The 12,598-nt window shown below is 34.4% G+C and overlaps 1 long non-coding RNA gene across 1 annotated transcript; it reads left to right on the forward strand.

Annotated features, from left to right (window-relative positions):
- The first annotated feature begins 4,114 nt into the window (after positions 1–4,114).
- LOC122052135 lies at positions 4,115–9,620 on the forward strand. Its single transcript, XR_006131913.1, has 6 exons — positions 4,115–4,285; positions 5,972–6,040; positions 7,137–7,242; positions 8,346–8,497; positions 8,609–8,675; positions 9,529–9,620. It is a non-coding gene; the product is annotated as an uncharacterized LOC122052135 (long non-coding RNA).
- Positions 9,621–12,598: the final 2,978 nt, after the last annotated feature.

Here is a 12,598-nt window from a genome sequence, read left to right on the forward strand (position 1 = left end):
ATTATGATTGAACCCATCGGGTATAAGAGGAGATAAGGAATATGTGGGTTTAAAATGGGATCAATTTTTTATTCTTCCTTTATGTTTTAGCTAGTTTCTCATTGTTCATTTAGAAATCATTAGTCTAAAATGATGTTTATAACATTTTCTACATACCATGCCCATAACAAAATTATCAATTTTATTCAACAAAATAAATCATCACCCCTTTGTGGTGGATGATTGAAGATCTTTGATGGTTTTACTTTACCTATTAGAACAATTACATTAGTTTTCTACATTGATTTAACTATAGAGATATTTTTAGGGCGAAGTTGTGGAATTGATTCCAGTGGATGCATACATGGAGCTGTCTTCATGATGCTATTGGAGCTTTTAGTAGGAATTTCCTGCATGACCTTTTGTGATTTGGGAGCTTGTTTTTCGAAATATAAGTTTTTTAGAATTACTTCAGGTAACAATTTAATTGATATATGTGGTTTTAAGGATACATATTTGTATTTTGGATCGTATTCTATTGGAAGCTCCAAATGTTGATTGACTAGGTAGAATCACTATTGTTTCAATCTGCTCCAAATGTTGATTTTCTTGTCAAGTCACAATTAGGTATAGAAATTGGAGTCATGCTTGGAAAAAAAGGTACTTGCTCTTATGTATTCTTTGTCTTTTTGGAATACAAAACTCAATATTATCGAGACTTACTATAGCATTCTTGTAGGCCAAGATGGGCACTTATTGACAAAGCATACATGCAAAACACGTGGAGATTATTGCAATCATCATATCACCGGTTTTACACGGATGACAATATATATTAATAAATATTTGTTATATTTTTTATCTTCACCTAAACTTAATACTGTGTATTTTAGTTTTGAGAAATTTTAAAATGATAATAAGGTGAGAGAATTACCCCAACACCCCCTATGCGATGTCAGAATAATCATGGCAATGATATTGATGGTTTGAAACTGACCATTGATAAGTAGTAGGAACCATTTAGTTTTTATTAACAGTCAAGGAGTGTGAAATCATTACACCCGATGGTGGCATTGAAATTGTTCTGTACAAATTATTTCTTAAAATTCTTAAACACGATCAATAGTGATATTAAGTATCCATTTGGAGAGTGTTGGCATTGAACATGAGTATGATAAGAGTACAATGTAAAGTAAACCCTTACTAGTTGAAGTTCTTAAGTTTATTAGTTCATTAATTTCTATTCAGACTATTTATATTTGTTGTGTTTTGTCACTTCTAAAACAATCAATTCAGATAATTTTTTCATTGTTTTCTAAATCTTTTGGCTTGCGACATCTTTCAAAAATGTTGAAGCGATGGCTGTCGTTAGTTTCCAAGTGTGTCCTCACTCCGAGCAAAATTTCAGGATTCAAAAGATCCAAATCATTTAGTACTACTAGGTTGTTACTCAGTTCTTTCAACTCAAATTATTCCTAGGCATTTGGCTGTGGTAGTGTATTCTTCTATTATCTTGTTTATGTTGTTTGTCTTAAATACATTGCTTTAACCATGCACATTCATTCCTTCACTCTATAAATTTAGAATTAGAATGCAGTTTTATTCACAACATTTATCACTAGGTTAGTTTTTAATATTATATTTTCCCCATGTTATGACTTTTACTGCTGCAGTATTTGAATCTCACCTACACTGCATATCTATGCAGCTCCCACCAAGCTCAAAAAGCTATTATTGAAGTATCTCTGGAATATCGAGAAGATTTTTCAAGGCTTCAGGTGCTGAATCAGGCGAGTTAGAAATTATTAAGTTAATATCCAAAATCCATTCCTTGTGCTTTGAGAACACAGGCTTGCGTTGGAAGTAATGGCTACTCTTTACAAATTTATTTGATGAGCATTTTTTGTGCTATGAATTATGATTGTGATGTTTTTGATGCGTCAAAAATTGTCTTTTGATTTGATTACTCATCTTGTCATTTATTTCTTAGAAAATCTTGATCATATTCTCATTTCATTCAGATCTACTTTTAAAAATCGTAGGGGAAATTGCAGGTTAGTAATTGGAAACTTTGTTTGCTAAAATTGATATGGTATCCTGATGAATATTATTTACTTGGTATAATTTGAACACCTATGCCTGATATATTTTTTCACTTGAAATCTGTGTATATGTAATATATACATATAGGTTATTTTCTCAGAAATTTGAAAAGTTAACTTTCTCAGTCTAGAGAATACTTGGAGTATCTGCTTTAAACACTTTATTACAAGTATACAGAGTATTGCTTATGCTTGCTTTGTCTTGAAGTGATTCACATCTACTTTTAAAAATTGTAGGGGAAATTGCCGGTTAGTAATTAGAAATATTGTTTACTAAAATTGATATGGTATCCTGATGAATATTATTTACTTGGTATAATTTGAACACCCGTGCTTGATATATTTTTCACTTGAAATCTATGTATATGTAACATAGACATATAGGTCATTTTCTCATAAATTTGAAAAGTCAACTTCCTTAGTCTAGAATACTTGCAGTATCTGCTTTAAACACTTTATTGCAAGTCCCACCTCACAAAATCCCAAGTTAAGAGCTGTTACGAACTATTGGGGGAGTATTGACTGAAATACTAATGGAGGATGGATTTTTCCATGATATACATAGTAACCTTTCCCATGTCCATATGTAACTTTTGATGATATACTTAGTAGCCAAGGAGAGTCATCCTTCAAAGCCTTGCTGATAAAGACATCACTGTTTTCTATTTAGCATCGTGGCATCAAACCCCGAATTGGATATCATTTTATGGAGGAGATAGTTTGTATTCAAACTTTGCAAGAAATGCCTTTCAACACACTTTGATGAATTTTCTAGTGCAAAAGAGAGACCAAAGCAGTGTGTTTCTGCTGAAGTGATGGCTGGTATTCTTCATTCTGATGTTAATGCCTTTCAGAGGCATGGAATGAGTGGCTGATGGATCAACTTCACAACATTATTATGGTGACAATACCTGATTGGGAAGTTTGTATATGCTATGTGGAATCCTCCTATTGAAAGCAAATATTAGACTTCTTAATATGCTAACCATTACCCCAAATGACATCTACTAGTGTAGTTTCAAAAAGGTATGGTTTGCAGTTGCTAATATATCTCCACTCACTGTTGAATTGAGCCATCCATCTGCCCAAGTAAACATACAAGGTTTTGCTCCATTAATTTTTTTTAATGTGCTTTTAGCAATAGTTGTGTTGTTAATAAACTGTCACCTGGTTATTTTTATTTTTTTCCTAGCAAAACATCAACTTTTATTGTATCCTTTTCTAGTCGCACTATTTCTAAATATTACTAATAATAATATGTCATTGCATGGAGTTCTATGGAAAAATAAGATCTGTAGAGCTGACCACAAATGTGGCTTGTTGATGTTTATCAATAGAGAAATAGAAGAATATAAAAACAAACATTCCTTTTTTCAAATCTATTAATATAGATATCTGCTTTCCTAATGTTTTTCAAGGATCTTGTGTGTGTTGCTACCAGGCTATTCTCTTTATACACCTATGTTATTCTTTATACATCTTTCCAATTATCATAAGAATAGGATCTGTGTTGTCCAGGTCAGCACAAAGTTGGCACTGTATGTGTTGGTATCAGGCTATTCTTTATACACCTATGTTATTTTTTACACAAGGGCAAATTAAACTAAACCTAAATAGTTGTCAAAAAATGTGCTTTAAGATCTATTCACATGCCATACCTCTTTTTCTGCCATGCCATCATGCCATCTTTTAGAAGTTGGAGCATCCACATCTCTAGTATTGTATAGACCGAGTTACCAGAATTCCAGTCAAAAATTAATAATGCTACTTAGCATGGGGCATGTTCTGCTGTTAGTTGTTTTTCTAGCTTGATAAAAGTTAATTTTACTGATATAAAGATTCTTAATTAAGCTAGAATGATATAATGATGGTTATTTTTGAGATGTTATCTGTTGTAAGATTATCATAATTAATCTAAATTAATATTTCATCTTTGAATGTCTCCTAAAGACAGTAAATTTTCTTTTGGATAGTATAGTTGCTGAGAATAATCTTATAAATTATATGAGGAAAGCCGAAGGTGTAACCTCAATGGATCCTTTTTTTTTAAAAAGGTTGGCTATGTAGGGATGATTGAATTACCACAAAAAGAAGCTTGGATAAATGTCCTATCCTTTCTGAGTTGGCTATGAATATCATAAGCATAAATCATTTGGAAAGCATTGAGATCAATGGAGAAGAAACTTTTGAGAATGCCTCAATTAGTAAGGAAGCTAACAGACGGTACTTAAATATATTTTATTTTTAGAACCGTTGCTAATCTGCTTTGTTTTTGCAAGTTATTTTCTTTGGAACTTTTTGCAAGTGAAATCTGAAAGATTATCTTATATGTTAGACATAATTGTCAAGCTCCTTTCTAACCAGTTATTTCATTACAAGTATGAGGTGGTTGAATGTATCACACAATCCATGGATTCAATTGTTGTCCCATTGCTTCAAGATTTCAGAACTCTCTCTTTAGATTTTTAGGATCCTATTATCATGTTAGACAAATTATTATGCTCTTATAATCAAGGATGCTTCTAGTATATTCATATGAAAATTTTTAATTATTCCGGCCAATGTGGGGTCTCGGGTAGGGATGACAATGGGGTGGGTTTGGGCCGGGTTTGACCAATCCCAGAACCCACCCTATTAGAAAAAATGGACCCGGACCCGTCCCGCCTAATTTTTCAACCCGCCCCACTCAAAACCCGACGAGTCTATAGCGGGTTGAACCAGCCAATCCACTAAGCTTAAAAAAAATACAATTCAATAATAAGTTATTATTATTGTATTTTATATTATATAATATAAATTATAAACTATAAATATTATATATATAACGGGATGGGTTCGGGGCGAGTTTATTGAAATTCGTAACCCGCTTCTAAACCCGGTCAATGGGTTTAGACTCCCCGTAACTTGTTTGACCGGGTTTTTAAACCCGCCCCGAACGAGGCGGATTTAATATGGGGCCGGGTTTAAACTCACCCCATTGTCATCTCTAGTCTCGAGGAAGAAGAGGCACACAACAACAACTTTACTACCATTGCACCACTCCCTTTCAAATATTAACCAAAATAATTTTTAAATTAATATACACTTATATTAAAAAAGGAAAAAGTATCGAAATACATTATTGAAGCCATATTGTTCAAATTTGGGACCAAAATAACGGCATAACTAAGGCGGTGCATGAAGCTGTGAGGTCCCAATGAGGTGTCGGATAGCTTTATTATTGCCCCTTCATACTAATAAATCAACTAAAAAGAAAATATTGGAGCTAATTTTCTGCTAACCATAGGCAACCTTTTTCACTACGACATCCTAATGTGGGTAGTCAAGTACTTTGGTAGGATTCAAGACAAGAATTAAAGTTGCAACCCTTGACTTGTAGAGAGGGTTATATAACCATAAGAGAAAGAAGTTGCTCAATTATCTTGACGACAACAAAATCTCAACCGCCCCTTCATACTAATAAAATCAACTAAAAAAATATATATTGGAGCTAATTTTCTGCTAACCATAGGCAACCTTTCACTACGACATCCTAATGTGGGTAGTCAAGTACTTTGGTAGTTCGAGACAAGAATTAAAACTACAACCCTTGACTTGTAGAGGGTTATAACCATAAGAGAAAGAAGTTGCTCAATTATCTTGACGACAACAAAATCTCAACTACTTTATGTTTTAGCTAGTTTCTCATAGTTCATTTAGTTTCTTTTAATAGTCTAAAATGATGTTTATAGCATGCCCCATCGCAAAATTATCAATTTTATTCAACAAAATAAATCATCATTTGACCCCCTATGTGGTAGTTGATTGAAGATCCTTGATGGTTTTTATTGTACTTGGCAAAATAATTACATTAGTTTTCAACATTGATTTAACTATAGAGATATTTTTAGGGCTGCAAATTGTGGTATTGATTCCAGTGGACCATGGAGCTGTCTTCATGATGCTATTGGAGCTTTTAGGTGTAATGTCATGCCTGACCTTCTGTGATTTGGGAGCTTGCTTTTTTGAAATCTAAGATTTTTAGAATTGTTTCAGGTAACAATTTATTAATTGATGGTACTCCTCTTTGGATTTACTTTTGTATTTTGGATCGTATTCCATAGGAAGCTCTAAATTTTGATTGACTTGGTAGAATCGGTATTGATTCAACTAGCTCTTGTGCATCGTGTGTTCTAGAACCTGTCACTTTCAATATTTTTCTATAGAATTTGAGAAATGATGGATTAGCAAATTCGACGGTATTATGGTATTCACTCCATGTATCTTTTGTAATGCTCATATTCTAGAATTGCAAGCTTAGTAATGAATTAATATGTCGCACAAAGATGGTTTTTCATGTTGATTTTTTGGGTGTTGTAGTATTCTTGAGTTGGTTTTGCAAAATTTTTGAGTTTTCCTTGGCTGCTGAATTGTAAGAGAAGAAAACTCTGTGCCTCATATTGATGTAGTATAGTATCTAATTGTGGTACTCTTGGAATGCAATCATCTAGTGGATGCATGCATGGAGTTGTTCTTATGCTGTGATGGGAATTTTTAACTCCATCATTAACTGCGGGCCTTTTGAACTAGCCCTTTTATTTTTTGGAAACTTTCTTTTCTTGGTTGGTATCTTAGATTTTTGTAACTGTTGGAGGTAACAATTTTATTGATATATGTGATGTGATTTTTCGGGATATGTACTAGATTTCTTTTGCTTGAAATTGAACTCAGTCTACTTGCTTGGAATTTTTCTGGAGGAAACTTTTTTTAAAATTTTGGTTAACTGGCATTTAACTCAGTCTACTATGCTCAACTGTTATGGTGTGTCAAAGTTTGAGTTATGTATCTGAAGGATTTTTTATTTAATTTTTTGCTACAATAATGGATGAGTTATGGTTTGGTTACTGGAAGCTTGTGGGCTCCCTATGAAATTGGTATGAGCAAGATTTTGGTATGTTTGTTTCTTTGAATTTGGTTCTGATGGCTTTGATTCTTGTGTATATAAAGTCAGATTATTGGCATTTTGGTCATTGCAGTTTGCTTTATATGTTGCTAAATTATTATTGCTAAATGCAGTTGTGACAGGTTATCTGGGAACCAATTCTTGTTCAACTTGACACTTGATGTAAAATTCATTTCTGATCTGGACCAAGCCTTGATTGGAACTTCCTTTCTTTTGCTGGTAAGTCATTCTTCATAAAAAAACACATTAACTTTCAACAATTGTTTATTTCACACTAGTTTCACAAGCAGAAGTCTATAGTTTCATGTTCTACTTTAATCCTTTCGTAGTTAACTCTATCTTATTGATACATATATATTCTTGCAAGAGCTCTTTGAGCGCTTGGCAAATCTTCTAGAACAATATAGTCTATGCTATCCTAATTTCTGAGTATTATTTTTCTAAATTTTCTATTTTATCATTCTGCTGATAAATTCTTTGATTTTCTAGATATTATCATCGTTCAAATGGAGGTTGATGGATTTATTCCTTGGAATAATTTCTTCGATACTTAATAATTAATTTCCAGAAGTGTCTCCAACTTGAGAAACTATATGATATTCATATAAATGAAGAAAGTTATGTCAGATTGCCTTATAGAAACATTTGGCTCTAATTATTTCTTCTCCGTAACTCAAGCCAAAGTAAATCCCCTGACTTTTTCTTGGGAAAGTTGGAAAGGGCTTTGTTTGTTGAAGTGATGCTAAAACCAATAGATCGTGGTCAGTAGTATAGCAAGAATGAATCCCTCCTTAGTTCTTCCATTTGTTGCATCTAGGTGTCAGATAACCTTAGAAAGTGTGAGTAACTGTTATGATACTGCACTTAAAAAAAATGGATTACCTAATTGAGCATATAATAAGTATGCCCTTGGGCATTAGTATCATCGATAAACATTCTTTCCTTTTACTTATGTGAAATTTTCTTCGTCATGTTATAGTAGAGTGAAATAATCTATTTGCCTCAGTTGGTGAATTTCACAGTTTGGCGCTTCAATAAATGCGTTGCTAGGAAAAAAGAATTATGGAGGATCAAATTTTTATTTCTGATTAAAAGGAAAGGTTCCTTATAAAAACAATAAAATAAAATTATTTAAAATCCTATATCATGAGACTTAGTGCAACATAAACCAAATTATCTAAAACAATAAAATAAAAGCAATAACATTTTAAAATTTATTTTACTGGATATAGACAGTGCAAAATTTATTTTAAAATTGGTCTATAAATTTTGTGTTCCTGATATAAAAATATTTGTAATCCTTTCCACTTGCCAGAGCAAAGCATGCTTTCGAGAACATGTTCAAATGCCAATGTGGGAGATTGGTATCATCATCTCTTCATCCTTCAGTACCATTTCCACCTCTTCCTTCCCAGCCCATGAGAAAATACTCGTTTGAGTTGGTGATGAACTCTTACCTCGTGAAAAAGCCTTGGTACTGAAATGTTTATTTTTGTCATTTCTCTTGTTACATTTAGACTATTTGTTTCTTTGTTTTTGGTGAACTAACCATGTGTTGTTAAAGGTCTTCGGTTTAATTGTACAGTGTGGGGATGCAGTGTGGTAAGGTCTCCATGTGTACAATGGAAAAAAGTCTTTAAGCTTAATGACAGGTAGTGTTTTTATCCATCCTACTCTTTAATGTAATGTTGCTCAATATATTTTAATTTTTCTTCATATTGTTTGATGTTCCAACATGAGAAGAGGTTAGAATTACGATTGCTATGTTGTTCAAACTTTGCCAAAGCAATCTTTCAAAATAGTACAACTAATTCTAGGCTTATCTTAAATGAAATAATTATTACTTAATAAACTTCTTTATTAATCATTCTTTTAGATAAAAGGTGTTCCCTAGTTACAAATGGGATGTTTGATAATGCTCATATTAGACTCACTCTAGCAAGAAGGTAGTCTATATAATAGGTTGTCGATCAACTATCCACTTAGTATCCATCCTACTCTTTAATGTAATGTTGCTCAATATATTTTAATTTTTCTTCATATTGTTTGATGTTCCAACATGAGAAGAGGTGTCTAGGCTTATCTTAAATGAAATAATTATTACTTAATAAACTTCTTTATTAATCATTCTTTTAGATAAAAGGTGTTCCCTAATTACAAATGGGATGTTTGATAATGCTCATATTAGACTCACTCTAGCAAGAAGGTAATCTATATAATCGGTTGTCGATCAACTATCCACTTAGGATCAAATGCGTGGAGTTGAAATTATAGCTTGTATTTATCTACAAGAGTTATTTATTTCTTAGAGGTTACTTCTGGTATGAGTCCAGCTTTGAAACTTTATGGTTGCACTTTGATTGGTATAGCTCATATCACACTACAACATTTTGTTTTGTGTAGTTCATTGTCATTCTTATTCTTTGTTTTTTTATTTTTTTTTTCCAAACTTCCTTTTTGTCTCTAAATTAATCATTCAACTAGTTCATTGTCCTATTTTGTCAGAATTTTCTTCTGGTCAATGCAGTACTTGCTAAATGGAAACCGCAGGTTATCACGAATACAAGAGGATTAAGAAATTGGCTTTTTGAAAAGCTAATTATTTTTCTTTTTCTAGGTCCAAGGGATATTAACAAACTTCTTTGTAGAGTATGAGCATTGTGGTAGTCACTAATGAAGAGAATAGTCGATCCATGTTGTAGATATAATTTTTAAATTTCATTGGATAGATGTGAATTAATGTGATAACATTAGTTCCACTTTTTGCTTATATAATTTTTTTTTACTTTATTCTCTTGGGTTGTAATTCTGATATCATCGACATATCCTCGGGCTATATTATTCTATAACAGCCCCTGGGCTAGGCTCTTTTCACAAATATCCCTAGCAGATTGGTTTTCTCAACTTATTGGTATTTTATCCTCAGAAGTGACTTGTCTCCTAGTCTTATTGGTATTTTCAATATTATACCTTATTGATCTGCTCGGTTGGGACATTATTGGACTTCTGGTATTCTTGGTTTTCTGGTTATCATCCTCCACACCAAGGGATCAAACTTCTTTCCTCGGTCGGGACATTATTGGACATCTGGTATTCTTGGTTTTCTGGTTATCATCCTCCTGACCAAGGGATCAAACTCCTTTCCTCGATCGGGACATTATTGGACTTCTGGTATTCTTGGCTTTCTGGTTATCATCCTCCTGACCAAGGGATCAAACTCCTTTCCCCGGTCAGGACATTATTGGACTTTTGGTATTCTTGGTTTTCTAGTTATCATCATCCCGACCAAGGGATCGATCTTCTTTCCCTGTTGGAATATTATTGGACTTTTGGTATTCTTGGCTTTCTCATTATTATCCTCCCGACATAGGGATTGAGCTCCTCTCTCCAGTCAGGACACTATTGATATGTTGTATTGGGATATTATTAGACTTCTGGTATTTCTGGTTTTCTAGTTATCATCCTCCCGACCAAGGGATCAAACTCCTTTCGTCAGTCGGGACAATATTGGACTTCTGGTATTCTTGGCTTTCTTGTTATTATCCGCCTGATATAATGAGCTCCTCCCATCGGTCTGGATGGATCTTCTTAATGGTCGTGAGATCAAGCTCCCTTTCTCAGTTGGATTATAATTCTGGTACATATAGATATTATTATTTTTCTCCCCGGTCCAAATGAAATGGATATTCTTGTATTATGGCTTATTCTTATTCTTAGCGTGGGATCGAGTCCTTTCATCTCGGTCCAATGAAATGGATATTCTGGTATTCTTAACATTTTTATTATTTTCCTCACGACCAATTATCTAGTTCCTCTCTGTCACGCCCCCAGAGGAGTCCCTGTCCGAGAAAATTTCGGCAGCATCTCCCCTGTATGGTGGACAATCTGAAACTTTTCTACATCTCATATACCTCAGCCACAGGCGGCTGGAATAATAACAGTAAATAAAATCAATCACCACGCAGTTAATAAAATAAACAACATAGAAATACTCTGACTCGAAATCAACCCTACTCAACTACACTCGTAAAGCCCAAATCCGATTTTTTCTTACCTCTTCTGCCGTCCAGGCAGGCATGTAGTAGAGTAAATCCAAATCATACTAAACGTCCACCCAACGGAAAGATTCCATACAATATCCATATATAAGTCCAAAACAAAACTAAAACAAAGTCTGATAGCGAAAAGCTAAAGTAAAACAACAACTCAAAAACCAGCAGAGGAGTAGCACTACGTGCAGTGGGGACTAGCGACTGGAACTCCCTCCTGACAGCATCAACCTGAAAATAACAACAATGGAGGCGGGGTGAGTCCAACACTCAGCAGGTACAATTGATATGCAAAGTAAAGAAATAACACCTAGCACTAATCATGCGTACAGTCTCCTGATAAAGATAAAGGTAACTACAAACCGAAGAAGACAGGAGAGAATCTGTACTAACCAGGACCCGGAAAAAGGACAAACAGTCCGAAAGGTATAGAAGACCTGTATGCATGTCAATCAAGGCATCCAAGCAATGTGCAGCATATAAGTGCAACAAACACAAACACAAACAGTAAATGCATCATGCATATGATGCCAATGTCATGGTCACCCCTGACGCCAGTCAGCCGACTCACATCAACAGTGGGACCGAGTGGGTAGGGATGTGACAACCGTGCACTCTGCAACACTACTCCTGATGAGTGATCGAGTGGACGGGATGCTGTCGGAGTACATACGTACTCCTACCCCAAATCATAAATGGGGGAGCGCAATGCTCTCATCTCCCGGTACGCTATGACGGAGAGGAATCTCTAACGTGCTACACGTTGCGTCACACTACCCATGAGCGGATCAACGGAGCACCGGAAGAGTCAAACTGACGTGCTACCACGCTGTGTCCCGCTACCAACGAGCGTCACAACGGAGCACCGAACAGTGATGAAACTGGCAATGTGCTCGACAATAAAGGAGCAATCAATCACTCAGCATGCAATCATGCGAATGGTGCATGTCACTAAACATGGTAATATACTAAACCAATCTCTGGACATATCATAATGTGCACCAAAGCGAATGAATCATATCAAGGTATCTGATCATATAAGGTATCAAACCTAGGTCCTGACATGGTAAAATATGGTTATATCACTACCCATGAGCATGTGAAATCAGGTACATATCCATACAAGATGTAAACAAACAATCAATCAACAGGTAGCATGTATTGGGCAGTGATTAACCGAAACAAGTAAGAAACACAATTAATGCATCTTGTTAATTTAATTACTAAGCATATCAAAGACAATAAGTCAAATGTACCCGCCTCCAATAAGAAAGGTCCAATCAGTCCAAATCCGGACGTCGAGAAACTCGTCTCGCGTCAAGGTCCTGTGATAAATCCTACAATTTAGCTAAATATAAACAAATAGCTAAACAAATTCCTAATCCATCAACCATCTAGGGTTAGTTTCATTAACCCTAATTACACCATCAATCAAAGTCAACCAACATATTTGATTGTATTCATTAAGTCTTACCTCTGGATCAAACAAAAGGAAGATCACAGCGGTTAGTGCTCTCTCTCCAACA

Source organism: Zingiber officinale, chromosome 3A (genome assembly GCF_018446385.1).
Source record: "Zingiber officinale cultivar Zhangliang chromosome 3A, Zo_v1.1, whole genome shotgun sequence".
NCBI lineage: Eukaryota > Viridiplantae > Streptophyta > Magnoliopsida > Zingiberales > Zingiberaceae > Zingiber > Zingiber officinale.